Source organism: Neomonachus schauinslandi, chromosome 10 (assembly GCF_002201575.2).
Source record: "Neomonachus schauinslandi chromosome 10, ASM220157v2, whole genome shotgun sequence".
In the NCBI taxonomy this organism is placed as follows: Eukaryota; Metazoa; Chordata; class Mammalia; order Carnivora; family Phocidae; genus Neomonachus; species Neomonachus schauinslandi.
This window is the reverse complement of record NC_058412.1, coordinates 11,986,958-12,013,839: the sequence shown is the minus strand read 5'-3', so window position 1 is coordinate 12,013,839 and position 26,882 is coordinate 11,986,958. Positions and strand designations below refer to the sequence as shown.

Here is a 26,882-nt window from a genome sequence, read left to right as displayed (position 1 = left end):
TTCCCACAAACATTCTCCAGAGTGAGCTTTGTGAAATGTCAGTCTGACCAGTTCCTTCGACCAATGGCTATCAAAGGTCCACAGAGGGAAGTCCAAACTACGTAGCCTGAAAACGAGGCTGCCCAGCATCCTCCCCCTGTCATCACAACTGCAAATGAGCCTACGTCCCAGCCGGGCAGAACGGCTTGGAGTTGCCCAAGCACGCCAGATCCCACACAAAGGTCTTCTCTCATGGTGGTCTGCCTGCCACCACTGACTATCCCCTTCCACCTGGCTCCCTCCCACTGCCACTTCAAGATTCAGCTTGCTCAGTGTCCCGTTCCTTGGGAACCGCTCCTGGGCGTTTCCAGGCTTTCTGTTCCACCACCTGAAAGTTTAGCTCTATTCTCAATCCTATCCCAATATAGTGTGCTTGTTTAGTGACAGGACGCTCTCCCACTATGTGTGCGAACTCTCTGGAGCCATCTCTGTCTCCTACCACAAAGTCTGACACTTAGTTCACGCTCAATGGTATTTAACGGATGGATGGATGAATGCACGGATGGATGGATGGATGGATGGATGGATGGATGGATGGATGGATGATGGATGCCTAACATGCTGTTTTCTTTTGCTAAAAAAAATTACCTCTTACCCACCCCCCAACCAGACTAGACTTTTTTTCTCAATCCTGCAAATTAGAGGATATTATCGCTTCTATCAGTCATAGTTTCAGAAATGTAAAGATTAATACTCACTACAAGCAGCAAATGTTTCATCCTTAAGGTGCCACAGGAATAACATTTGCTAATTTGTATTTGCATTTGAAATTGAAACACAAATTGGCACGAGAACTATTACACATCCCGGCTAATTAATGTTCTAAAAATGAATTATGCAAATCAACCTCAACAGGCCTCAGAAGCTCTTTCCCTGTATAATGAACGACTCGGAATGTGAACCTTCTTTAAGGGCTGATTCTGACGGGGTCGTGTGGTGGAGAGACGCAGGGCTTTGGAACCAGACTTAGCCAGGTGGCAGTCTGCCTGCGCCTCACTTTATTCATCTGTTAACTGGGAATGAGAATGCCTACTAAATCGGGTTCCTGAAACATTAAAAAAAAAAAAAAAAAAGACCATTACAGAGTCCCTGGCTATTACAAGTAACTGCCTCTACCCATTTGCTTCCTTTGTCCTTTGGCTTCCTGATGGCCCCCTTCAGACCACCCCCCCTCCCACACTGTCCCTGCCCTGCCTCCCTCGCTGATGCCAGTCTTGCCTCCAACATGGACTCTGCCTTCTGGATCCCGTTTTCATTTCATGTCCTAAGAATCCAGCGAATGACGTAACATCTAGCTTGGCCACCGAGCATTCCTTAGGCCTTGAGAATGGAATGTCAGAACAGCCGGGAGGAGGTCATGGTGACTGATTAGGGAGCAAAGCAGACAGCAGTGAAATTTGGGGCAGCTTTCTGTGTGGTCTGCAGCAATGCCCGGATAACCTACCGTCGTGACCGCTAGCTGTCTCCTGGCTCGGCTGGGCCTACACCTGTTCCTACAAACCCGCCCGTAAGATGCAAGAGCGTGGATCGGGGACATTTGCTCAGGAAGGACTGGTGGGCTCTCACTAGAGCCCCACCGCAGGAGGTCTGATGGTGAACGTGATGATTCCAAGTAACACATTAATGGGCTTCAGGGAGCCCAGCAAGAGCTAAAGGCTGGAGCACATGACAGGAATGTGACCCTCAGGACAAAGTAAGGACTTACCAGGAAGACTCGTTGGACATGTAGCTCTAAGCTCTTGGGGCCAAGTCCACTGGCATGTTGGGATTTCCTTTCCAGCTGTAGACACACACAGTAAGGGTCACAGCACGGGGGGCACCGGATAGCCAGTTCCCTTCTGAAACCACGACTGCCGCATATTGGTGACCAGCCTGACCTGGACAAGCCAAGTCCCCAGGAGAATGTGGTATCAACAGCAAAACCGAGACTGATGGTTCCTCCAGTCAGCCTTCCACAGCCAGGCCAGAGGACTTTCCTACTCCTCTAGTGAGGAAGAAAGGCAGTTTAAGGGAGCATCACACATCACCCAGGTGCACGGTGGTCAAGCCTTCGTGTGGAACCCCGACACAGATGGGGGGCAGCATCCCCATCTGTCCAGGGCAGATAATTTAGGTCCTTCTCATTTTTTCCTTTGAAACGTTCAAGTTAAGGGCTCTCAAGCTAAAGGTACTTTTTAAATAGCAGTAAGAGAATCCAGAGCCGCGTGCTCCCCATCTCAGGAATAGGGACGTTTCCCTCTGATGGAGAGAGCTGAGCCCCTACTCCACACCCACGCTTGATATGGGTCTCAGACACACAGAACAAAAAAGCCTTGGGGTTTTCTGTACTATACAGTAGGAACTAGCTCTGAACTGAAGTATTTAAAGTGGGGATTATAAGAGAAAATTAGAAAGTCTCACGAGAGAAGCTGCCTCTAAATTATTTATGGTCAGCGCCATGTTGTTTTGCACTTAAATTTAAGCACAGTCTGGTGACTGACAAAAGCAGCAGCGTCGAAGCCAGACTTCCCAGCGTCGAAGCCCAGTTCCACGGCCGGATGCTTGTGTGACCTTGGGAGAGTCCTTTTAGCATTCATTAAGCATCTGTTGCCTCAGCTACAAAATGAGGTTTATCCTGACAGCATGGGATGGCGCATCAATCGGAAAGACATCCAGAGTAGCTGCTACAGTGAAAGGTCCGGAGGCAAGGGTGTCAGCAACCGGATCCTGACTCCAGCACCCTCCAGGTGCGTGGTTCTACAGGGCTCCCAGTGCCTCCACAGCCAAAGAGGGTCATAATCCCACCAGCCTCCCAGGACTGGCGAGCGTCTTCAGTGAGTCCACCATGGGCTGATTGTCCATGCGCCCCCAGAATTCACGTGTTGAAATCCTAACCCCCAAATGTGCTGGTATTAGGAGGTGGGGCCTTTGGGAGGTGCTTGACTCGTGAGCGGGGAGCCCTCTGGATTGAGATTAGCACCCTCATAAAAGGGACTCCAGAGAGTCCCCTAGCACCTTCCACCCTGGGAGGACATCCCCGGAGGTCAGCCGTCTGCAACCCAGAAGAGTGCCCTCACCTGACCGGGCCGGCCGAGTGATCTCAGACTTCCAGGCTGCAGAACTGTGAGCAGTGAATTTCTGCTGTTTGTAAGCCACCCAGGCTGTGGCATTTGGTATCAGCAGCCCGAACGGACTAAAACAGAGTTCATACATTCATACAGTGTCTGGTTACCTAAGAGGTTCTTGCGTGTTAGCTTTCAGGATTATTGCTTCATCCCAACACTCATCGAGTGCCCTGTCCACACCAGGTCCTGTCCTAGACACCGTAACACAGGGATGAATGGAGCAGCATGCTCGGGCGCTCAAGGACCACGGAACAAGAAGGCACATGCACAAGTGATTGCCCCTGAGCGCAGGCTCAGAAGAGAGCCAGCCTGGAATCCCAGAAAAGGCGACGTTTGAGACGAACCTTGAAGGACAGCAAAAAACACTCAAAAGGGTGACAGTATGTTCCAGAGAGCAGTACCTGAACGTCCAAGGCACAGAGGTGAGGACAGCGGGGAGCCGAGCGTGCCAGGTGGGAGCCTGCAGGAGAGGTGTGGTCCAGCTTACGCAGACTCTACCCCTTGGGACTGTGAGCCAAGAGACCTTGGTTTTAAACTCTCCCGAGGACCAGCTCTGAGAGTTTGGATTAATTTCCCAACTTGTAAAATGAGCCTATTAACAGGCGTGATCCTTGAGGGCCCTCCCAGCTCTAAAGCAATTCAATTCTCACCAGATTGCAAACTTCCTGGAGGCAGATTTCGTGTCCTATTCCTCTGCTTCCCCTCGCGCACCTCAGCGGGGGGCCAGGTCTGGTGCTTAAAAACGCCTTTTTACGCTTCCTGAATTTTCTAGTCTTTTCTAGCTGGGAAAGCTCTCATTTTAACAGTTTGTTCACAAGCAGGTTTCAGAAAGCACGTATTTATAAGACTGAGACTGCCCCCCTCCCCTCTTGAAGTGTTTTCTCATTATACAAATGATGTCAAGGCTTTTAAAATTTCAAACCAAAACGTGACCATCCCCTGACTTGTCTGGTTCAAAGGACGCTGAGGTCAGGGAGCCTCTCGGACAAAGACAACCCAGGACTCTCCCGAGTAGAGGACTTGAGTATGTGAGAGAACTGCTTCCAGCCCAAGCTCCTGCCGCCCGATAAAATTAGCCTAAAAATGATCTCCATGGCAACAGGAAATTTGTTCTTAAAGAAGGTTAGAAATAATGCCTTTGGAAGAAACTCGGCAGCAGCTAGAATATTCTCAGATTACACATAAATGGTGTCTATGCCAACAAAGTGACAGGCCAGGCGGCTCAATTATCTGGATAATTTAGGCCTGAACCAGTGATTTGTAAAAGAATAGGAGGTTTTTAAGACCTGAAGAATGGAATGTGGCAGGTAGGTCCAGGCGATCAGAAGCCCTGCCTCTCTTCCAAGTTTTCTCTGCCCTTCTGGGACCCGGAACAGGACTCGCAGGCCCCCGGGTGTCAGCTACACCGCAAAAATCAAGGAGGGGCGGACAGAATTGTTCGATGGATGGTCAGGAAGTTGTTGGGGAGCAAGGGTGAGTTCTGGAGGGCCCATTCTGGAGCAGATGCCCAGACATTCTCCTTTTTGCCAGAATAAAAAAAGAGCCAAGGGCGCCTGGGTGGCTCAGTTGGTTGGGCGACTGCCTTCGGCTCAGGTCATGATCCTGGAGTCCCTGGATCGAGTCCCGCATGGGCTCCCTGCTCGGCAGGGAGTCTGCTTCTCCCTCTGACCCTCCCCCCTCTCATGCTCTCTGTATCTCATTCTCTCTGTCTCAAATAAATAAATAAAATCTTTAAAAAAAAAAAAAAAAAAAGAGCCAAGATCCCAAGACCCTCCCACCCGCTTTCTCTCCGATAGATCTCCGTTTGCTACACGTTAACCTTCTTTCTTCTCTGCCCCCACCTTTACCTCCTTCATTCCATCCCTCCTTGGAAGATTGAAAGTCATTTGGGAAACTGAAACCCATTCTGCTTTGATCAGTTTTGGGAGGAGACAGTAAAGTGTGGCCGACTCTGGAGCCAGGCTGCCCAGGTTCAAATCCTCCAAAGTCCAGGCCTCGGTTCCTCATGGGGAATGAGAACAAACGTGACTTCCTTGTGGCATAGAAGTGAGGATTGAATAAGTTCATATTTGTAAACATTTAAAACAGCGCCTCGCGTGCAGTAGGAGCTATATCTGCATTTGATGATCCCCCCCAATCATTTAAAAGACTCAAGCCACTGCAAAAATCAGCCTGGACCCCCAGACACAGAGGCACCCTGGTAATTCCTGGGTTGAGATCTCTTTCACTGTGAATCATTAAGGAATCACAAATGATGTGAAATGCCATGTGTCATCCTGTGTCCTTGTCACACAGATGAGAAACTGACTCCCAGAGAGAGAAGGCATCTCTGGGGTAAGGAGTCCCAGGTAGCCCTGGGGGCTTTCTGAAGGTGACTTCCTGTCTTCCAGGCAATGCCACGGGGATCTGAATGTGGGACTCTCTGCAGCTCCCAGCTCGGGCCAGGCCCTGGCCAGCCCTCGGTAAATGTTTGCCTAACATCTCAGCCTCCCTTTGGCTTGTGTGTGTTTATTTATTTACTTGTTTGTTTGCTCATTAACGCATGAAGTTATTCTTCAGGCAGAGATAAGGATCCCCAGGGGCCCATGAACTTTTCAGGAGCTGAACATATAAGCTGTATCTCCAAAGACATTACATCGGATAATTCATTTTGAAACCATCCAGCTGTGGGGGTCCCATGCGACCACCCCTTAGGGGGTTTCAGTAGTTCCAGAACCTGGTGGAATCCAGAGCGTAAGCTTTAGAAGCAAAGTGGGAATCTGGGCTCTGAGACTTCTCAGCTTTGTGAGTTAGCCAAGTTACTTAACTGCTCCCAGCCAGTTTCTCCATCCTGAAGTATAATAATATCCAACATTTTTGAGCATTTACTGTTTGCCAATAACTGTGTTCACAGCTTTATGTATATTATCTCATTTAAATTTCACCATCAGAGAGGAGAAAACAGGGGCATCCAGAACGTATTTTATCACTGAGTAAATAACATACCCATAACGCAAATTTACTTATTGGTTAATAAGTAAATGGCACAACTCGGGCGATTCTCCTCAGGGTCTTCCTGGTGGCTGCGAGCAGTGAGTTTTATAATCAATGGGCTCACAGTGGGAATCAGCAAATATTGCTTCCTTCTTTCCTCTTCCAACTACTAGACTTGATCCAAAAGAAAATGTCCTTATTTCCCTCCTTCCCTTCCTTCCCTCTTTTATTTATTAATCAAACATTTATTGAGCACGTTCTCAGTATTCAGTACCAAGTTCCTTACTAGCAGCTAAGGAACCAACACTGAACCAGGCAGGACTGTCCCTGCCCTTAGGCAGCTAATAGTCTTGTCTTTTGTTTTGCCATGTTACCTAATTCCATGGAAACACAAAGATCCCCCCCACACACACACAAAAAAGAACTAGCCAAGATCCCAAATTTCCATTTTGTTTTGTTATCCATCAAAGAAGAAAGAAAATTCATTTCTCAAGCACCTCCCTGGGCAAGGTTTGCTTCTTCTATCACCTCCTTGAATGAATAACGCCGCCCTTTGGAGGGTATTATTATGCTTATTTTTTCTGTAAGAACTGCTTGTGGACTTGTCCCTGGAAGCCAAGATGGGCTTGACCCTCTGGCGTCCCTCCCCTCACCGGACACCTACGGTTTTCCTGTTGTCCTGGGCTTCTCAATGTCCACTCCTCTGGGCTGACTTTGAGGAGAACTCAAAGACTTCTGAGAATGCTTTTCTCCCCTTTTGTGGAAATATTTCTTTAGCCATGCACATTCCCAGTAATAAGCCCCCTTCCCGTGAAGGATCACAACTGCTGCTGGGAGGTAGCCCCGCCCTGCACCCCCTGCCCCGGGGAAGGCCTGGGCCAGGCCAGATTTACAGCCGCTCACACAGCTGTTTCCAGCCTAGGTGAGGGCTTCCTCTTAATGGTGTCGTTTACAAGTCAATAAAGCCATGGAGCCCCGTTTCCGCAGCCGGTCCCACCTCGGGGGCTCTGTTGTCTCGCCCTGCAGTCAGGGTGCCAAGGGGCCGGCTAGGGGCCTCATTCCTGCCCTAATGGCCCTGCTGTCCCATCAGCCCCAGAGCCCCCCCCCCCCCACCAGGCCATAAAGGCCTCCTCCCCTCAGAGGGCAGAGTTCAAACCTCTGGCTCCCCAGGACCCCGGCCTAAACTGTCGGCCCCGCCCTGCTTTAGGGCTTCTGCTCCCCTTCGCTCAGCACCAGCCAAGCCTGGGTTCTTATCTGCCCGGGAGATAAAGACTGGGGCTCTGGGAAGCCTGCGGCCACCCGAAGGCGCCTGGGCCACCGGCTCCCACTCCCACTGCTCTCTGGGGTGTGTTTACTGAGCTCCAGGAAAGAAGGCCTTTCTCAAACCACAAAGAAGACACTCCCTCTGGCGCTGGCTTTCTGTCTTCTGCGGGGAGCGCCAAGGGGAAACCTCTGAACTCTCTGGGGTTCACTGCTTCCCCGGAGGCTTCCCCAGGCCAAGGCGATAATGAGGTGAGAGAAGATGGCGGCTTAATGGGCCTGGGCCTGAGGAGAAGGGGAGACGGTCAGGCCCAGGCCCTGCTAGCGGAAGGGGGAGCAAGTCAAGGTCACAGAGCCCAGGGATGGCACAGCAAGGTCAGAATCGCTCAGGCGTTCACTTATCCGCCTCTCCAAGAAGCAGAACGAGAGCACCTCCCGTGCACACAGCCCCGTGGTAGACGCCGCGCGCTGCAGTGTGGGAAGAAGCACAGGTCTGGGGATTCTTGCCAGAGAGAGGGTGCATCCTGATGAGGAACGGGAAGAACAAGGAAGTGAAGACATTTGCAAGAGGGAATGGTGCCTACACAGGGCCCAGTGTGTTCAGGGAGGGCCAACAGTGTAGGTGATGGAGATGAAGGCCGTGGGGGCAGGGCTGAGGGCTGGGCTCGGTCCCTCTCCTTATAGTTTCACACTCAGAGGGGAAAGAAGTGCTGGCTGTTCTGTCTTGGCCCCCTGGCCTGTGTCAAAAGCAGAGACACCACACACACAACTTTCTCGCATCCGGTGTTCACAGGAAGCCCCGTGGTGAGGGCCAGGGTCACCTACTCCTTACCCACACGGTCCACCAGGGATGGCCTGCACTGACTGAAACCCAACCCAGGAATCGGAATGACCCGTAGGAAACACCATGAGCCCCCCAGGGAGATAAGAATTCAAGAGATGCATCGCCTGCCCCCTGCCAGGTTACAACTATACCAAGAGTGCAGCCAGCAGCCTCACCCTTGCTCTGTGCATGGCCTGGCAGAGAGGGTCCTGCTCCCCTGGAGCCTGCAGCAGATGGGGTCAGATTCCCGCTTCTCAAGAGGAAAGACTGAGGCCCAGAGAAGTGACAGTGACCACCGCTAACATAAGGCCATCCCCGGCCGATTCAGTCCCTTTGTGTGAACTAGAAAAGGATGCGACCCCGTGGGCATGGGCGTCTGAGCCGACAGAGCCCTTGTGCCGAGGAGCAGGTGCCCTTCTCCTGGGCAGATGCAGAATCGAGGCCCACACACAAGGAAGCATCCCCTGGACTGCGGCCTCCATGGTCGGGCATCCTGTGCAAGTTACAACAGCCACCCTGGGCTAATCAGAGAAAGTGCCTGGGCCACATAAAGCCGAGGGAGAGAAATGGGCTGGGACCGCCGTCAGGCAGAAGTGTCATTCAGTCCCAGCTCCGTGACACCGTCTCCTAGCACTGCAGCCATGGGTAACTCACTATCCTTTATCTGTGGACGAAGGCTAATGATGCCGTCTTCACCAGGGTTGGCAAAGATTTAAAAGTAGATAGCAGGTCTTATTATTCCAGTGCCTCAAGAGCAGAAGATAAAGGATCCCCAGAGCCCTGGATGTTTTCCTTCCTTCCTCACTTAGAGACAGGTCTTAGCTATTTGTTTCCTGCCTACATATAATTACAGAGCAAGGACCTCATTCTGCAGGCCTGTTTTCGTGAAGGAGGAAGGAAGTCACAGGCCTTTCCACTCCCCGCTCAGAGACGCCAGCTGGGAATTTGACAAATCTGTGATTGCAGCCAATAACCCCTCCACGTTCCAGAACAAGGTGCAGCCCGGGCCATTCGGGACTGCTCTTGTGGCCATCAATCCACCACTGTGCTCAGCCCCGACCTCCAGGACACCCGTCCCCTCCCACAGCCCTGTGAGTCTATGCCTGGGGAGAAGGAAAGTCCCTCCACACATACCGCACTGCACACCAGGGCAGGCCACTCCAGCCACCAGCTGCCCTGACCTCGAGCTGGACCGAGAATACACGCACAGTGCGCATCCCTCTCTGGAGGGTCTGCGCAGAGTGCTGTACCAGTCTTGATGGAGCTGGGAAGCCGTCAGATGATGAAGCTCCCTCAGGGCGCAGCTCGGAGACCCAAGGTCTCCAGAGAGGACCATTGGCTTTGTCCAGAGTCATTTTCATTTGTACAGGAACCATTTCCATTGAGTTAAGGGGAAGAGACGCAACTCCAAGACTGGCTCTGTTCCATGACCTTGAGCAAGTCCCTTCCCGTTCTGCCGCAGACCCTCCTCTACAACAGGGGAGTAGGTTTCAATTAGCAATAATCGCGCCTTGGATAAACCTCATTGGCTACGATACTGTCACTGCACAAAGCTACAATAGGGGAGTAGGAAGACAGAACCCTGAGGGCCCTTCTGGAGCCCACAGTCTGGGATGCTGCGATTCCAGGAGTTACAGAGGATCCTCGCCTAATCAGGGTATGGATCAGAAGAGAGTATTACTTGTGAAAGTTGAGCTGCAAAAAAGGAGAAACCCCCTTCCCAGGGTGAGGGCTGTGGGATTCAGGTAGCTATTACAGAAAAAGCCATAAAGTTGTTTGGCAAAAAGTTGACTTTAATGAAGAGTCTTGTGGATGGATAAAGAGACTCCCATCAGTGCACTAAGAGTTCAGATCCTTGAAAAGAAATGGTCTTTTTTTAAAAAGATTTTATTTATTTATTTGAGATAGAGCAAGAGTGTGGGGGGGTGCAGGGGGGTGTGGAGAGGGAGAAGCAAACTGAGTTCCCCCTGAGCAGGGAGCCCTGAGTGGGGCTGGATCCAAGGACCCTAGGATCAGGACCTGAGCTGAAGGCAGATGCTTAACCAACTGAGCCACTCAGGTGCCCCGAAAAAAACTGTCTTTATTATTTAAAGTATCAAGAGAGCAGGAAGACTCCAGTTAAGGTCCACGTGCTTTAGAAAAGGCTATTTCATAAGTCAAACAGAGAAAGACATGTATCATATGACCTCACTGATATGAGGAATTCTTACTCTCAGGAAACAAACTGAGGGTTGCTGGAGTGGGGGGTGGGGTGGGAGGGATGGGGTGGCTGGGTGATGAACATTGGGGAGGGTATGTGCTTTGGTGAGCGCTGTGAATTGTGCAAGACTGTTGAATCTCAGATCTGTACCTCTGAAACAAATAATGCAATATATGTTAAGAAAAAAAAAAGAAGAAGATAGCAGGAGGGGAAGAATGAAGGGGGGAAATCGGAGGGAGAGACGAACCATGAGAGACGATGGACCCTGAAAAACAAACTGAGGGTTCTAGAGGGGAGGGGGGTGGGAGGATGGGTTAGCCTGGTGGTGGGTGTTGAGGAGGACACATTCTGCATGGAGCACTGAGTGTTATGCACAATGAATCATGGAACACTTCATCTAAAACTAATGATGTAATGTATGGGGATTAACATAAGAATAAAAAAATTAAATTTAAAAAATAAATAAATAAATAAATAAATAAATAAAAAAGAAAAGGCTATTTCAGCTGAGATGTAAGAGACTTACAGCTTTACTCATCCCGGACCCACAAAGTACCTGCCTACCCTGGGCCAGGCCCTGTGCTGAGGACAGAGAAGAGCGTACCTCCTGCCCACAGAATGGGTCTGCTCTAGGGAGAGTCATAAAGAGGACAGTGGTTGACCTCACACAGTAGCTTACCAACGATCCTCGGGAACATGACAGGCCTGAGAGGTGGGTTCATCAAGAATTATCATCTCCCTCTTACAAAATGTTAACTGAAGCTCAGAGAGGTCCATTCATTTGTCTAAGGCCACACAGCCAGGGAGTAGAAGAGAAGTTTGCAAATTCTGAGCTTCTGACTCAGTGGGCCAGAGCTCTTTCTATCTTCCTCTGTGTCTATCTCCAACAGAGGGCCCAAGACCAAGAGGTTATCATCCCTCAGGACCTTCTGCACAGAGTAGGTGCTCCATGAGCATGTGTTAACCAACTGGGTTCTTGGCTCCACGACTCTAGACAAAGGCTTGATTGCCTCTTTCTGAGCCCTTAATTTACCTGTCTCCAGTTCTTTCATTCTGAGTGTTTGTTAGAGGATTGTGGCCTCTGCAAACGGACAATCCTAAAAGACACTGCTCCTGCAATCCCCTTAAGCCTCCTGGTATTCCAAGCACAAACCTCAAAACATGCTGCTCATTTCCTCTAAAAATCGTAAGCACTTCTCTCTGTCCCAATGGCAGGAAGACAGAGCAGAGCTTCGGAATCAGGCAGGAGGACTGGGTCCTTGTCTCTGGCCTATCCGAGCCCCAGGGGTCCAGTCTGTAAAGGGGAGTTGATGCTCCCCTTGACAAGATGTTGGATTTGCCCAGTGAAATTCATCAGAGCCTCTGCCACACCTCGAGCTTTTTAACGACGTGAGTGGCCTTCTCTACCCCGGCTCCCTTCCACAACTGGACTTAAACAAGTCCACTTCTCTGGTCCATTTACTTCTCTGCAAGAGTTTTCCAACAATCACACTGTCTGGCCCACTGGTATTTCAGATCTATCTGAACCGATGATCAGAATTGGACCATGATGGAGCACTCAGAGCCTCCTGAATTATTTGGTCATCTTCCTGGACCAGCTTGTTCCATTGACTGAGTGGCAGAGTTTCCTGCCAACAACAGCATTTAGAGAAGGGGGAGATCGCACACTCGACCCAAAGGACAGCTCACAATGAGGGATGATTCCTCTTCATGACTTCAGCTTTGAAGACACAACCACGGGGACTCTGAGGGGGCTCTTTCCATTGGAAAAGCACTAGCCTCAGCCATCTTATTTGTCAGTCTTCATAGCTACAGGATCTGGCTTATGAGCTTTTTAGGATTCCACAAAAATATTTGAAAGCTGAGAAAAAAGAACTATTGTTTCTAAAACACAAAACAAAAACAGCAAAATCAAAGTAGATAAATGTTTAATTAATTGTCAAAAAGAAATAACGTTATGTCATATGCCACTTTATTAATTGTTAAATTTATCACTTGTGAACGTTTCATTATATTAGTAAACAGTGTGTAGGTTGTATTTTCTCACTTGGCATGAATTTCCAAATAGATCGAGAAGGAAAAAAAAAAGAACTTACTGTAAATTAATTAAGTGACCCATAGCTAAATAATTTCAAAAACAAAATTGCAGAAGTTCTTTTGAAATTTTTTGTAGCAAAAGTACAGAAAACCCCATAATACATAATATGGAATGATGGAGTCGCATCACATGTGATGGGACATTGAGAGCCGGGGCTCAAGAATGAGAGCCGGGGCTTCTAGAAGTCTCTCAAGAGTGCAAATCATTGTTTGATCAGTCCTGATGCTTTTCATCCAGAGGTAGAGACGCCCCTAGATGTCCAGACAGCTGTAAGGACTTTCAGAGATTTGCTTACCCAAGAACTGGGTGCCATTTTCAAATGTTGGGCCACCGTTTTCCCAGCCCCTTCTGCTGAGCATTCCTTCAGCTAATAAAACGCTGGTCGTCCAGCACTGGGTGAATATTTACTCAGTACACACCATTCTAGAGTTAAAGGCTGAAGGCCACGCTAAAGTTAAAACATTAAAAAGGAAGTCTTACCTCCTGGGTCAGTGTTACAATTTTCTAGGAGTGGAATGTGACCCCTGGTGGATTTTAATCACAGCAGGTGGCATTACCTGGAGTAGAAGAGAGACCTCTGGGACTGGAGCAGAATATTTAGATCCACTCCCAACCACATCCAGTGCTAACATTGCAGAAATTCTTTTTTATTCCCTTCTAGACTTCAGTTTCCATGGCTGTAAAATGGGGGTGATGATCTCTACCAGGAAATTGTGAGCAACAAACCAAGTGCCTTCCTCTAATTCTTCTGAAACCCGAGAAACACTGTACAATGTAACGCGCCTTACGCATCATTTAGCCAAGAATTTTTTACTTTAGTGTAACAATAAAACACTCCCAATTGAAATGATTGCAGCTTCATTGAACATTTTAACAGTAAATACTGAGATTTAGTTGCGAGAAGTTATGTTTCCCAAAGATGGCCACATCAGTGTATCTCCCTTCCCATGTACCCTCCCTGCCGTGGAATGGTCACATTCCTCCACAAAGAGGTGGGGTTCATGCTCCCTCTATTCAAACCTGAGTGGAAATTTGTAACTCCCTCCAGCAATGCAATCCGGTGGAAATGAGGCCGAGTGACTTCTGAGGCTGGGTCACAAGAGATAATAGAGGTTCCGCCTGACTGTGTCTTGGGACACGGCTATTTGGAGCCCTGAGCTGCTATGTAAGCATTCCAGCTACCCTGAAGCCACAGGGCTGGAGGGACGGCAAGGAGACAGAGAAGAGGCCCAAGTAGCCCAGGGTCCCGAAGTGGTGCGATAATGGTTTTGTTCATTTATTTTTTTAATTCTTTTTGCTGATCCGCATTTGTAAGATTTCTGTAGCAAACATATTACTTTCCTCAAAATACATCATTTTTTAATTCCCCTCCTATCCCCACCCCCTCAAAGCATCACCAGGCATTGGTTAATATCTCCATGGAATTCCAACAACGGACTCTGCAGAATTCACCAAAATAACTTCTCGCCCTGGAATCCTGACAAGCTAATACTGGTGGACAGACTCCAGAAACCACAGAGGTCCTCAGCCGACACGAGTGGATCCGATGCTCGGGTTCACCCATAGTGAGATCCACCAGCCCAGCTGCCCCACAGATGGAGCAACCTTTCCTGAGGCTTGAGCATCTTTTGTTGTTGTTGTTGTTGTTGTTTAGCCATGGGAAAGTAAAACTTCCCATATATTCATTCATCCAGTATTGCTGAAGCCCCGTACGTGCCAGGCACGGAGCTAGGCTCTGGAGATACAGCTGTGAACTGATGGAGGGCTCTGCCTTCTGCCTTCATGCGATGAAAAATACCAATGGAGCAACGATCTGAATGTGGTGTGAGTGCCGCGAAAGGGGGCACCCGAGGCCGTGAGTGGACGGAGAGGGTGCACCTGGCCCAGAGGTGGAACATCCAGATAACAGGATACACTAACAGGGATTTAGGGAATCCCAGTGTCCCAAGGTAGAGTGCAGTGTGCTATAGACCACATGTTTATTCCACTCTGAAGCCTTATGTTGAAATTCTAACCCCCAGGTACACCGGGGTGGCTCATTCGGTTAAGCATCCAACTCTTAATTTCGTCTCAGGTCTTGATCTCCTGGTCGTGAGATCGAGCCCTGCCTCAAGTCTGCTTGTCCCTCTCCCTCTGTTCCTCCCCACCCCCCCCCACTCTCTTTCTCTCAAATAAATAAATAAAATCTGAAAAAAAAAAAGAAAAAGAAAAAATCGTGCCCCCAATGTGATGGTACTTGGAGGTGGGGCCTTTGGGAGGCGATGAGGTCATGAGGGTGGCATCCTCACGAATGAGATTGGTGCCCCTACAAAAGAGACCCCAAAGAGGTCCCCTCCCTTCTTTTCCGCCCTGCGCAGACACATTAAGAAGACAGCAGCTGGGCCATCTATGACCAGACACGGAACCTGCCACTACCTTGATCTTGGGTATCCCAGGGTCTAGGACTGCGAAAAACTAATGTGTGTTGTTGAAGCCCCCCAGTCTATGGTATTTTTATTATAACATCCAGGACCCACTAAGATAGAAATCAAAGGAGATCATCTTCATGAGCACACTTTGCAAAATGGAAATGCAAGGGGTGGCGGCCTGCCGCTGCCCCCGCGGCCTCCGGCTGCTTCTGTAAACCAGCCGTGCTTCTGACAGGGCACGAGGCTTCTGTTTTCCACATTGGTGAGCACGAAAAACCTCAGACCGTGACACACACACAGGCCTTCGGTAGCCATAGGATCTCGTACTCCCGTATGCTGTTCACTAAACCGGCAGGACACCGAGAGCCTTTCTCGCACTGAGGCCATTGGCCAAGGTCCAAGATGCTGCTGGGGACACATCTCCCCTGCCGGCCTGGCCTGACCATGCTGCCGGCCAGGTGGGGCTTGTGAGACAAGTGCCCTTAATTTGTTCTGACGGCCAGCCAGGGAGAGCGCCAATCCTCCAGGGAGCACGGAGAGTTTGTCTTGTCTCCCCCACCACCCCCCAAAGCCACTAGAAGCAAGATTGGAGGCCGGAGTTCTGCCTTTCTCCTGCAGCCACCGCCCGGGGCGGGTAGCTCGGGATCCTGGCCCCAGCCTCCCAGTCCCTATGTGTCCTTCCGTGTCATCGTGCGTCACTGCTAAGAGGCTCTTTCTAACAGGAAAGCCCTGCCATCCCCCCTGGGGGTCCCTCGATACCTCCCCTCGGGTCCCTGGACAAGGAAACCCAAAGTTGTCAGCCAGGCCCACGGTCTCCTGCTCTTCACCAGCTGCCTCATCTCCTGCCATTTGTTCCACCCAAAGCCAATTCTGACCATTTGTTCCTGCCAGGCCCCAAATGGGACCCCATGCCTCCCCTTTCATATAACTCCTGCCAATCTCTTAAATCTTTGTTAAAGTGTCACTTCCTCCAAGAAGCCTACCGGAAACTGCCGGCCTTCAGCCCCTTCCCTGAGATCCCACAGATATGTACCATGTATTAATCTTGCTGCACCAGTGTGGCGAGACAGCGTTCTCCCACCCACTGCCCTTCTTTCTCTCACCGCACCCCGGGGGTCCTGGGGAGTCTTTGGTAAAACGGAGACTGCGATTTGTTGGCAGAGACGTTATGATGCAACAGGAAGAGTCCATATCAGCCACAAAAGTTTTGTTCGTATTGTAGATGCTTAACTCTGAAGGCCCCACAAGGCCTCAGCTCCCTGGGTGGCAGATGTTCCTGCTGAGGGAAGAACCCAGTCTGCCCACGAGGGCCAGAAGGGGGGAAAGGTCAACGGAATCCTATGTACACAGTGACTCTCCTAAAGAGATAGAACCTGGCTTTCTTTGTGGAAAATGCTTCTGCAGACTCCGGTTCCCACAAAAGGTCCAGGAAAACCAGTCCGGCTGCATGAGTTCAGGGATTCTCCCAAATACTGGTTCTGTGGCCAAAAAACTTAGGGAAATAATTATTTAAACCAAATTTACCAGGTTTCTTCTCGGCAGACTCCTTTAAGTCCTCAGGAGAATGGATGCATTGCAAATCTCCAAGAGGGACATACATGTAAACACTAACTATGTTTATCTGGCCACAGCATCTGATTCTGAGGAACCACCTCTTGATGTCTCCCAGAATCAGTGTTTCACAAAACACAATTCAGGAAATGCTGCTCTAAAGATATTCATGAATTTGAGAGTTCCCAAAGGGTCATATCTCCTAATATCTAGATCTTTTAGAGAATTTTCCTGATATTATTTCTTCATACATCATCCAGAGTCTGTTGTTATGGAGGCAGCTCTGTTTCTTGTTGATACCACGAACCATGGATACGAGTGTTTCCCTCATTACTGTGGTTACCAGGGAGCTCAGAATTGAGTCCTGGCCCACATTCAGCTACTGCCCAGGCCTCTGGAAGGGAAATTTTGTCTTCTTACCTTTTTTTTGTTACCATCTTATCTCTATTTTTGCTTTCTCTTAGTCATGATTCCTTTATTCATTGTAAACCTATTTTACTGGTATGTCAAAAGCCTTTTGAAAAAGAGGCGAGATGGAGGCACCCAGGTGGCTCAGTCGGTTGAGCATCTGACTCTTGATATCAGCTCAAGTCATGATCTCAGGGTCGTGGGATCGAGTCCCGAATCAGGCTCTGCACTCAGCAAGGAGTCTGCTTGAGATTCTCTCTCTCCCTGTGCCTACCCCACTCTAAAAATAAATAAATAAATAAATAAATAAATAAATAAATAAAGACGCAAGATGTACATAAATAAATGTAAAAAACCTGTAGTATTGTTAGCAATAATGATAAGAAAAACACTTTAATTCCGAAGAAGAGGTGACTCTCCAAGGAATATTAAGGATTAGCTCTTTTCTGACCAGGAAAAGAGGACCCAAGATGGGTTTCGTTCTCGGCTTAATGCTCACGTTTAAGTGTTTCTAGTCTTCAAAGTCAGAAGAAAGGCCTTCTTCCCTCCCCCCACTCCCTTGAGAAACTGAAACTAAACCACCCTCAAGATCAAATAGATTACATTAATGACACAGAGAAGAGAGGATGGTCTGTGCCCACTCTCTGAGCTACCCAGACAACAGGCTTTTGTGCTCAAGGGAGAGACAGGGGACAGGGGGCACTTGATAAGTTGTATCCACTGGACAGGGCCTGCCGGGCTGACATGCCTGCCCTCCAAGACTCCTCGAGTTGGGTGGATGGAAGGCCTTTGATTCTCTGCCACTGCCCCCACCACTGAGGACCCCTGCCAGCCCAACACCCAAATAGCCACTCCTGAGGCCTTTTGAAGACCCAAAGGAGAGGTTGAGTCTTCAGATGGCCCTACCCTATTTGAATGTTCTTTCTCTAGACAAACTCAATTTCATCCTCTTCCCTTCTGACAACTTGACTGTGAAGTGACCCACATATGGTAATAACTCTCCTGCCTACCTGTCTCTCCGGAGCTGGAGCTGCAGGTTGTCACCTACAGAGCCCCTTGTCCCCATCTTTGAACAATAGCCATGTTCTTCCTCTTAGTGCTTCCCTCACAGATGGTCACCTGGGAGCAGACCAGTGGCTGCCTGTATCTCCTTGGAGTTCTCCTTGGAGGCCATTGGAACAGAACCCCTCCCAGGGGGCCAGGGAACAGAACCAATTGTGTCTCTTTTCCGTTGTGCACACCCTCTCCCCCCACCCCCAATACTGAAGGGCACTCCTGGCAAGAGGAGCAATGGATATAAAGATGGCTGGATGCACGAAGCTGGGGAAGGTGTCCCCCGGACCCTGAGGGATAGCGGAAACAGCCAGAACCACATCTTCCCTCTCTGAGCCAATAAACACACCCGGTGCCACTTCATTATCCATTTCCTTGGCTGTGCATCCCAGGAGGTATGAGCTCGTTGAAGACTAGAACCTCAGCATATCTCTGCCAACGCCCGCCTCTGAGTATGATCTAACAAATCAGGAGGAAAGGCAAAAAAGGGGGTAGAGGGAGTAAGGTTTTCAGAGTTTGGGGAGGTCCCATGTTTTAGTCATGACCTTCTTCAATCTTCACAAAAACCTGAAGGGTTCATATGCTATCATCAACACCATCTCAGAAAGGAGGAAATCAGGCTCAACTAGGAAGGAACCAGTCACGTCGGGACCAAGTTCCAGCCACTTCCACGGACCTGGCTCTCCGGCTCCACCCAGGGCCAGCCCAGGAGTTTCAACTTCATCCCAGAGGCAGTGGACCTTGAAATCTTTTTGAAAACTTGTGAGTTGAGTTTGCAAAGCAATGTTCGAATTAGAATAGGGATTTTTCCCCCATGGAATTGTCAGCTTTTGGCTGCAACCCCAACTGGACATCAAAAACAGACTCTTAGAGCAATCATATTTGTTGGACACTTAAATCAGAAAAATCAGACATCAAGAAAACAGAGATTTTCCCCATTCTTCTCTACACTCAGACTAGGGTCCTTCCGGAAAGACCAGACTTCATTCCACAGGCTTCCTCCCTTCCCCTGGGAAAAAAGGACAGGATGTCTAGGCCTATCGGCCAGGTCAGCTCACTTCAGTGTAACCAACAAGGCCTCATTAGGCAGCCGTGGGCACCAAGGAGACCCCAAGGCCACAGACCCCATCCCCGGCCCATTGCGCACTAGCATCCAGATGTGAAGCTGGAGTAGAAAGAAAGTGTTCACAGGTTCACCACGTGCAATGAAAGGTTTATGCGAGGCCCATGAACATTGGGCCAAGCCAGAGTTGTAAAAACTGCAAAAGGATTTCTGTGTGGCTGTCCCTTCGGTGGGTGTCTGCTCCAGGGGAAAAAGCAAATCTTTGTGAGGGACCTATTGGTTCCTGTGCATGGCTCACTTTGCTCAAAAGAAAAAAAAAGTCATTTAAATGATTTAATTGGCCTAATTTGTGTTCTTAAAAAATGAAAATGAAAAACTGAGATTTTTATGGGTGGTGTTACATTTTTAATGGGCAAGTATCCCAGGCCCATACTTTTAATTGGAAAATGTCAAACACCTGGTTGTTTCAGGCTCAGAAATAAGAATAATACCCACCACTTGCTTGAGGGCCACCATTTACAAAGCACTTCGTGTCAGATGCCGTGCTTGCTGCTAGCACATGCTGAGATTAAATTGTGAGCTCTGTATTTATCTTCGCCATGCTGTGTTCCAAAGGTGGTTTGAGACAACCAGCAGCGCTTGCTCGTACAACACACAGGTGTGAGGCCTCACTGAGATTAAGCTCCATTACAGAAGGTGCGTCCAAGAACTTGGAGCATTGCCACGGCCGAGACTTTTCCGGAACGTAGCACTTGGATCCTCCTACTTGCCGTTAATCTTTAACAATGCCTGGAAAGACATTCAGCCTGTCCCCACACTTCTTGGCCATTTGCTGGAGCAGGAAGGACCACGTTACGTCACCTGAAGCTGGGTATGTTGGGACAAGTGCAGAGCTGGAGGCAGGAACAGCCTAGTGTCCCCTCTTTGGCCAGCATCCTCCTCCTCGATGTCTGAGGCCAAGTCTTTGTCCTCCCCGAGCTCCCGTTTCCTCATGGGCAGAGACTGAATCCTGCCACGTCTGATTGTCGGCCTCACGCCACGGAGGCTGTGTGATCATGTGTGCGAGCCACAGACAGTTCCACACTGCTATTTTGTTGTTGTCCTAGACCTCCGTGTCAGGAGGCCCGGCTACCAACTGCAGCTCTGTCTCTTGCTGTGAAACCTCGGACAGGCTCCTTCTCTCTCAACCTCTAAGTCTGCGTCTGTCAAATGAAGACAGTGAAGACTGCATGTTCTTGGTCAGTGCGCCTCGAAGTGTAGCCATCAGACTAGTGCAAGATAAGGAGCTTGCGCTAGGATATCCATCAATGCCCTGCCCCCTTCTTCGAGAAGGCCTTGCTGTGAAAGAAAAGAAAAGAAAAGAAAAGAATAAAGAAAAAAAGCCAGCTAAACTAGACCATAGGCTGAATGAGCAGGAGTGCTATGTTAGCCCTTCCATGACTAGACAAGATGATTCCAACGACAGTCTTATCCTACTGACAAGATGAACAGGGACCTAGGAAATGGGTTTGATTCAGAGATATTGCTGTCCAGGTGGGGCCCCTATTCTAATTAGCCAATAGGGCTTCGAAGGGGACCTAACAGGGCACAGCAGGACCACAGTGGTCCCTGCCCGGGAGCTTCCAAACTCGGTGGGGAGATGAGACACGAGCAAGAGCTTATCAAGAACGGGCCAGACCTCTAGCCGAGGGGCGGGCAGCAAGCAGCCCTCCAGGGGGCCGTCGGCAAAGGAGGCATGGTGGGAAAGTTCACTGAGACAGCGCAAGTGGGGAGGGCTTTCCAGCTGACATGGCGTTGTCAGAGTGAACCTTCCACTGAGTAAAATTTGGATGGGTCCAGGAACATGCTGCCCTGCACACATTATCCTTGTGTTCGCTTTTCTGTAATCTAGAAATGAGTTCTGGGGCTTATTTGTGAGATGGTAGCCAACTTTCTCAGGCAGGTGATCTAGACTTCTGACGCATAGTGAGATTCTGGTTAACACCCCAATACACTTGTGTGTATAGGCGAGCATCGATGTCGAGATCTACGTGGATATACACTAGCATCTACACAGGGGACCCCACTTGCTGGTGGTAGTGATGCTGCTGCCTCCCTCAGCCCCGTCCTCAGCTGGGACTCAGACCTGCTCTTGAACCTGTTCTCATGTGTCGTCCACTCCATCCTCTCTGTGTTCAATTTGCTTTGACAACTGGAAAGTTAGATGCACAGTCGGCCCCTTTGTTCATTTTCCACACTTCACTGTAAAGAACAAGAAATTATTAGGGAAAATATATAGGTACACCTGCTGGGAAACTCCTTTCTCCCCTGGAGGTCAGCATTTTGCATATGGGGATGTTTGTCATATTTTAAATCACCTGATGATAATTGGCTAGGACCCTATCTACCTATATGGTACTCTTTTTTCACCTTCTGGTTTCAGGCATGAACTTTCTCCTTGTCTCTCTGAATTTCTTTCTGTCTGTCTTTTGGTGGACTGTCTTTTTTTTTCTGTCTTTATGGTTTTTCTATACCATCCACTGGCCATGTGATTGTTTAAATTTAACTTCCAACTTTCAAACTGCTGTGTGTGTGTGTGTGTATGTGTGTGTGTGTGGTTTCCCACCCCCGTCTAGAAAGGAAATATTCCCATGGGAAAAGATAAGTGTGAAACAAGGGTGGCTAGGGTCCTATCTTTGAGGTGTCCAGACTCATACAAAGAACTTTTTAATGAATTGTTTTCCCTCAAAAAAAGGAAGACATGCGTAGTCTCTCCCCCAGAGGGTTCTGAATTCTTGGCTGAGGAGGTTAGAAAGAGAATGCTTCCAACCCCTCCCCCTTCAAATCCTAAATCTTTGAAAGCTACCTTAGAATAAAGCAACGTTTTCGTGTAAATTTTGCAACAAGAATTCTGGACGGTTTGCGTGTAAGGCTCATGTGAGCTTACTAAAGGAGTGAATCGCCTTGGGTTTTCGGGGGCCATTCTAGAATCCTTGGGAAGGGCTCCCTTTATTCCTGGACCGCCTTTGATGACACATGACCTTTGACTCTGATCAATGCATCCTCCTCCTGGAGCAGCAGAGAGCAGATCAACTCTCTCAGCGCCCAGAGGAAGAGTGGGCAGTTAGGCCCTGACCTCCCGCCCTGCCCCTAACCTCACTGATAATTGAGTTTTCCATCCGTGCTCATCAGCAGGGTCAAAACACAAAGAAATAAGCCCCTCCTGACTCTGTCTTTGCCCAGATGAAACCTCAAGCCAAATCTGTCCGGCTCACACCAACATCCGGCACCGGAACACACGCGAGAGGGGCTGTATCTCCCCCATTCCAGCCTGGGCCTCCTGGCACCTCCCACGTCCCTGCCACGGGCTGTGTGGCTCCAACCACATCTGCTCCTCCTAACATAGTGCTCCGAGAGAGAGGCCCTGTCTCCCTGAAAGATTGCACAGTGACTGAGAAAACACACCCCCCACCCCCCCCCCCCCCCAACTGCAGGGCCCTCTGTAAAAGTGTGTTTCCCAGACTCTCCTGGAAGACTAAAAAGTTAAGAGAATTTAAAAGGAATTTTCTCCACCTCACCTTCAGTCTTTGTAAAATTTCTTGTTTTACAATAATGTAAGTGATAAATAAGCTTCTTCAGAGGACTTGCCCCCTAGGTGTGCCCTCCTCGTGGAAGGAGCGAGCGGCTAGCATCATGACCACAGCCAGCTGCAGGTGAAGCAGAAGGTCCATCCGTGGCTCGCGGCTCCCCGGGCGGGGGAGAGGCCCTCCCTGGGTCGCTTGTGAATAATAACAACCTCATTAATGGGATGCCTCCCCACCTTGCGGCTTTCACCGTCGCTTCTGACCCTCCCACCCCCACCGAGGGAACTATATTATGTCCCAAGAAACCAAAGGGCAGCCAACTTCTCCAAGGTCGCCCAGGCTTGGAAGAGGTGGAGCAGAGAGCTGGAGCCAAGGTTGCCGACTCCGCGGCCCATGAGCTCTCTGGAGCATCTCGCTCCTTCTGGAGGAACACTCCGGAATGCAGAAGGAAGGAGGAGGCTTCCAGGCTCTGACAAACACCCAGAGAAACAAAAGCGGAGGTCAGAACAGCCCAGAAAGATGGGTAGAGGGAACCAGGAAAGGTGCTTCAGCAGAGGGAACAGCCTGGCGGAGGCTCCGAGGGAGAAGTCAGCCCAGGGACCATGGCAAGCCTGGCCCGTGGACGTTTACAGACCCACAGCCCCGACCGCAAAACTCTTAGGGGCCGAGGGAGGGACGAGGTGTGGAGGGCCTTAGCTGTCTGGCCAGGAGTTAGGACTTTCTTCCAGAGCCTCCTGGAGTAGCTACTGCAGGGATGTGGTATGTGTGCAGCATTGAACAATTAGGATCTTTTCCCATTTGGAAACTGAATAATGGAAAACCCCATCCATAACAGTGCCTGTTACCTGAGCCTGTCTGAGTGGTCTTCCCAAAGCTGGGACCTATCAGCATAAACATCTCCTCGCCATCCCTGCTACTTGCCCTCTTGCCTGGGTGGTGGGAAGCTCCCGAGGCCCTTGCTAAACCTCCAACCACCAAGGTCCCTGTGCTGCCCGTTCGGATGCAGAAGGTATGGAAGTGAGGCAAGAAGCTGTATTTTGGCCCAGTGCCCACAGGTGGTTATTGGCCATGGACAATTTTCGAAAGAAAAAACAAAACCATAGAAACCACCCAGGGCACTGGAAAATAATAGGGCTCCTCTTGGAAAGACTGAGATAGTAGGTCTGGGGCCGGGGGGTGGGGAGCAGGAATCTGGATTTTTTAACAAAAGCAGAGACAGGATTAGGGTAAGATAAGAGGTGGGTCATGCAAGTGAAGACTCAGACCGTTTCTTTATTTAAAAGATTGCTCTGTTGCTCATCATTGATATCTTTGCACTAATTACTTTTTTTTTTTTTGGAAACTTATTTTATTTCAATTCAATTAGTTAACATATAGTGTATCATTAGTTTCAGATACAGAGTTCAGTAATTCATCCATTGCATATAACACCCAGTGCTTATTACATCATGTGCCCTCCTTAATGCCAGCCACCAGTTATCCCAATCCCCAACCAACTCCTGTCCCGCAACCTTGTTTGTTTCCTAGAGTTAAGAGTCTCTTATGGTTTGTCTCCCTCCCTGATTTCATCTTGTTTCATTTTTCCCTCTCTTCCCCTATGATCCTCTATTTTATTTTTTAAATTCCACATATGAGTGAGATCGTATAATAATTGCCTTTCTCTGATTGACTTATTTCGCTCAGTATAATACCCTCCAGTTCTATCCATGTTGTTGTAAATGGTAAGAATTCATCCTTTCTCATGGCTCAGTAATATTCCATTGTATATATGTACCACATCTTCTTTATCCATTCATCTATCCATGGGCATCTGGACTCTTTCCATAGTTTGGCTATTGTGGATAATGTTGCTATAAACATTGGGGTGCAGGTGCCCCTTCGGATCACAACATTTGTGCCCTTTGCACTAATTTCTGATGTTCTATATCTTGGTAACCGAGTGTTTTGGCCCTCCTTAAATCTTGTACCCAGAATGAGTTCCTCATGCTCCTTACCCTCGTCCTAGCCCTGAACAAAAGCCCCAGATGGTCCTGAGTCCAACCACTGGGCACCACCTTCTAAGGTCTTGCCTGCATTTCTGGCCTCATACCCCTCAGCTCCTCACACTGCCAATGGCCTCAGTCATCGGCACAGGCTCTGTACCCCTACAGCATCCCACCCTGATGCCCAGCTCTTGACCTGGCCCTTGGACATGCTGTCCTGCAAAGTCCTTGTTTCCTCTGGGATCCTCACTCCTCCCAGTCAGCTCCTCCTCCATGCCACCCTGGTCTCCTTCCTGTACACAGCACCAGGAGCCCTGCAACACACTCTCCCATCTACATCACTGACCCCCCAACACCACCAGGGGAGAACAGTTTTTTTGCACTTCTGTGATCACTTTGCACACACCTCCAAGACAAGACTGTCTCAGCATCCCAGGGTTTCTCTGTGCCTGTGAGCCTCATAAGAAAAAGAAAACATAACTGTAGATTCCCCCACACCTAGAACATACGCTAGGTGGGAAGGAAGGAAGGAAGGGAGGAAAGAAAGTCAGGGCACAATGGGATAAGCATAGACTTTGGTCTCACAGCACAGACTCAAGCTTGAATCCAGATCCACTACTGACTACCCTCGTGCTCCTGACAGAGACTCAGCATCTCTAGGCTCCATTTCTTTATCTATAAAATGGGGCTGATAAAGCTACCCTTGCAGGGTTGTCATGAAAATCACCAAGTGCCTGGGACATGGTAACGGATGTTCCATAAACTTAGAAAATACAAGAGATCAGCTAGTAGATCCTCCCCTCGAACCATCTTCTGGTGCTCTCTGCTCTGAGGGGTTTGCACTCATGCCCTCTTGGGCTCACTGTTGTGGTTCTTGTATCATGGCTGAGTTTGGTTTGATGGGTGATCTATAATGATCAAGGTTTAGGTGAGAATTGGCCCCCAGATCAACTAGATGGTTTGCACAATCTAAATCCAGGCATAGGAAAGAGTTAATGTGGGTCTTTGTTGAATTTCACTGATTCAACCCAAATTTCAGGATCATCATCCGGTGCCTGTACTTGTCTGTGGTCCTAGATACTGTCACAGATAGAGTCTCCTGAGGTCCCTTGAAGGCCTTAAATGTCATGAAAAAGATCTTACTTTGGAGTAGATTTATCCCGACCCTCCCCATATTAGTAGAGTTCTCTAGAGAAACAGACATAGGGTGGAGAGAGAGGGAGAAAGAATGTAAGAAATTGGCTCATGTGATCATGAGTGATGACAAGTCCAAAATCTGTAAGGCAAGCCAGAAGGCTGAAGACCCAGGAAAGAGTTGACGTTGCCCGTCTTGTGTCCAAAGGCCATCTTGACACAGACTTCCCTCTTCTTTGGGGGATCTCATTCTTTTTGTTAATGCCTTCGACTAACTGGATGAGGCCCACCCACATTACAGAGGATAATTTGTTTTATTCAGTGTCCTGGTTTCAACACTAATCTGCTCTAAAAAATATCTCCCCAGTGACATTTAGACTGGTGTTTGACCAAGCAACTGGGTGCCACAGCCTAGCCAAGTTGACACATCAAAGTACCCATTATACTCCCCAAGTTTACAGCATGAAATGAAATCAGCCCATCAGATAATCAACACGTAACCAAACAGGAAGCAATCATGGGAAAGCACTTTGTGGGGGTGGCGGGGAGGGTCCCACAGAGTAAAGGTACCACTGGGGTGAAGGCTGTGACCAGTCTGCTGCTGGAGAACAACTGGAAGTCACCAGGTGCTCATCCAAAAGATGCCTGACAGAGCCCTCCCCTCAAAGACTAATTCATTCACCAAACATTATTGGCCCTCCGAAGTACCAGGCATCTCGCTAGGCTCTGGGGTACAGATATGGATCTGACAATGGACCTCAGGACCTCATGGTCCAGGGTGGAGGCAGACACCCAAGGGACACGTGCTATGACAGCAGGGTATGCCAAAAAGGAAAGGCAGGTATGAGCACCTCCACTCGAGGAAGATATGATGGCATTTGTGGGGATAAAGAGCTGGCACCAAACATAGTGATCATCACCAGGGAGATGAATAAGGAGAATGTGATGGTGCACAATGTGAAATGTTTTGCAGCAATTAGAAGCAAAGACCTAGATGTATGTTCAGCATTAGATTTTTTAAAAATGCAGTGTGGGGGCGCCTGGGTGGCTGAGTCCTTTAGCATCTACCTTCAGCTCACGTCATGATCCCAGGGTCCTGGGATTGAGCCCCTCATCGGGCTCCTTGCTCAGCGGGAAGCCTGCTTCTCCCTCTCCCACTCCCCCTGTTTGTGTTCCCCTTCTCGCTGTGTCTCTCTCTGTCAAATAAATAAATAAAATCTTTA

General features: G+C 49.2%; 1 pseudogene; it reads right to left on the bottom strand.

Annotated features, from left to right (window-relative positions):
* Positions 1–9,670: 9,670 nt before the first annotated feature.
* Positions 9,671–9,754, bottom strand: LOC123326167 (annotated as a pseudogene).
* Between the last annotated feature and the right edge of the window lie 17,128 nt (positions 9,755–26,882).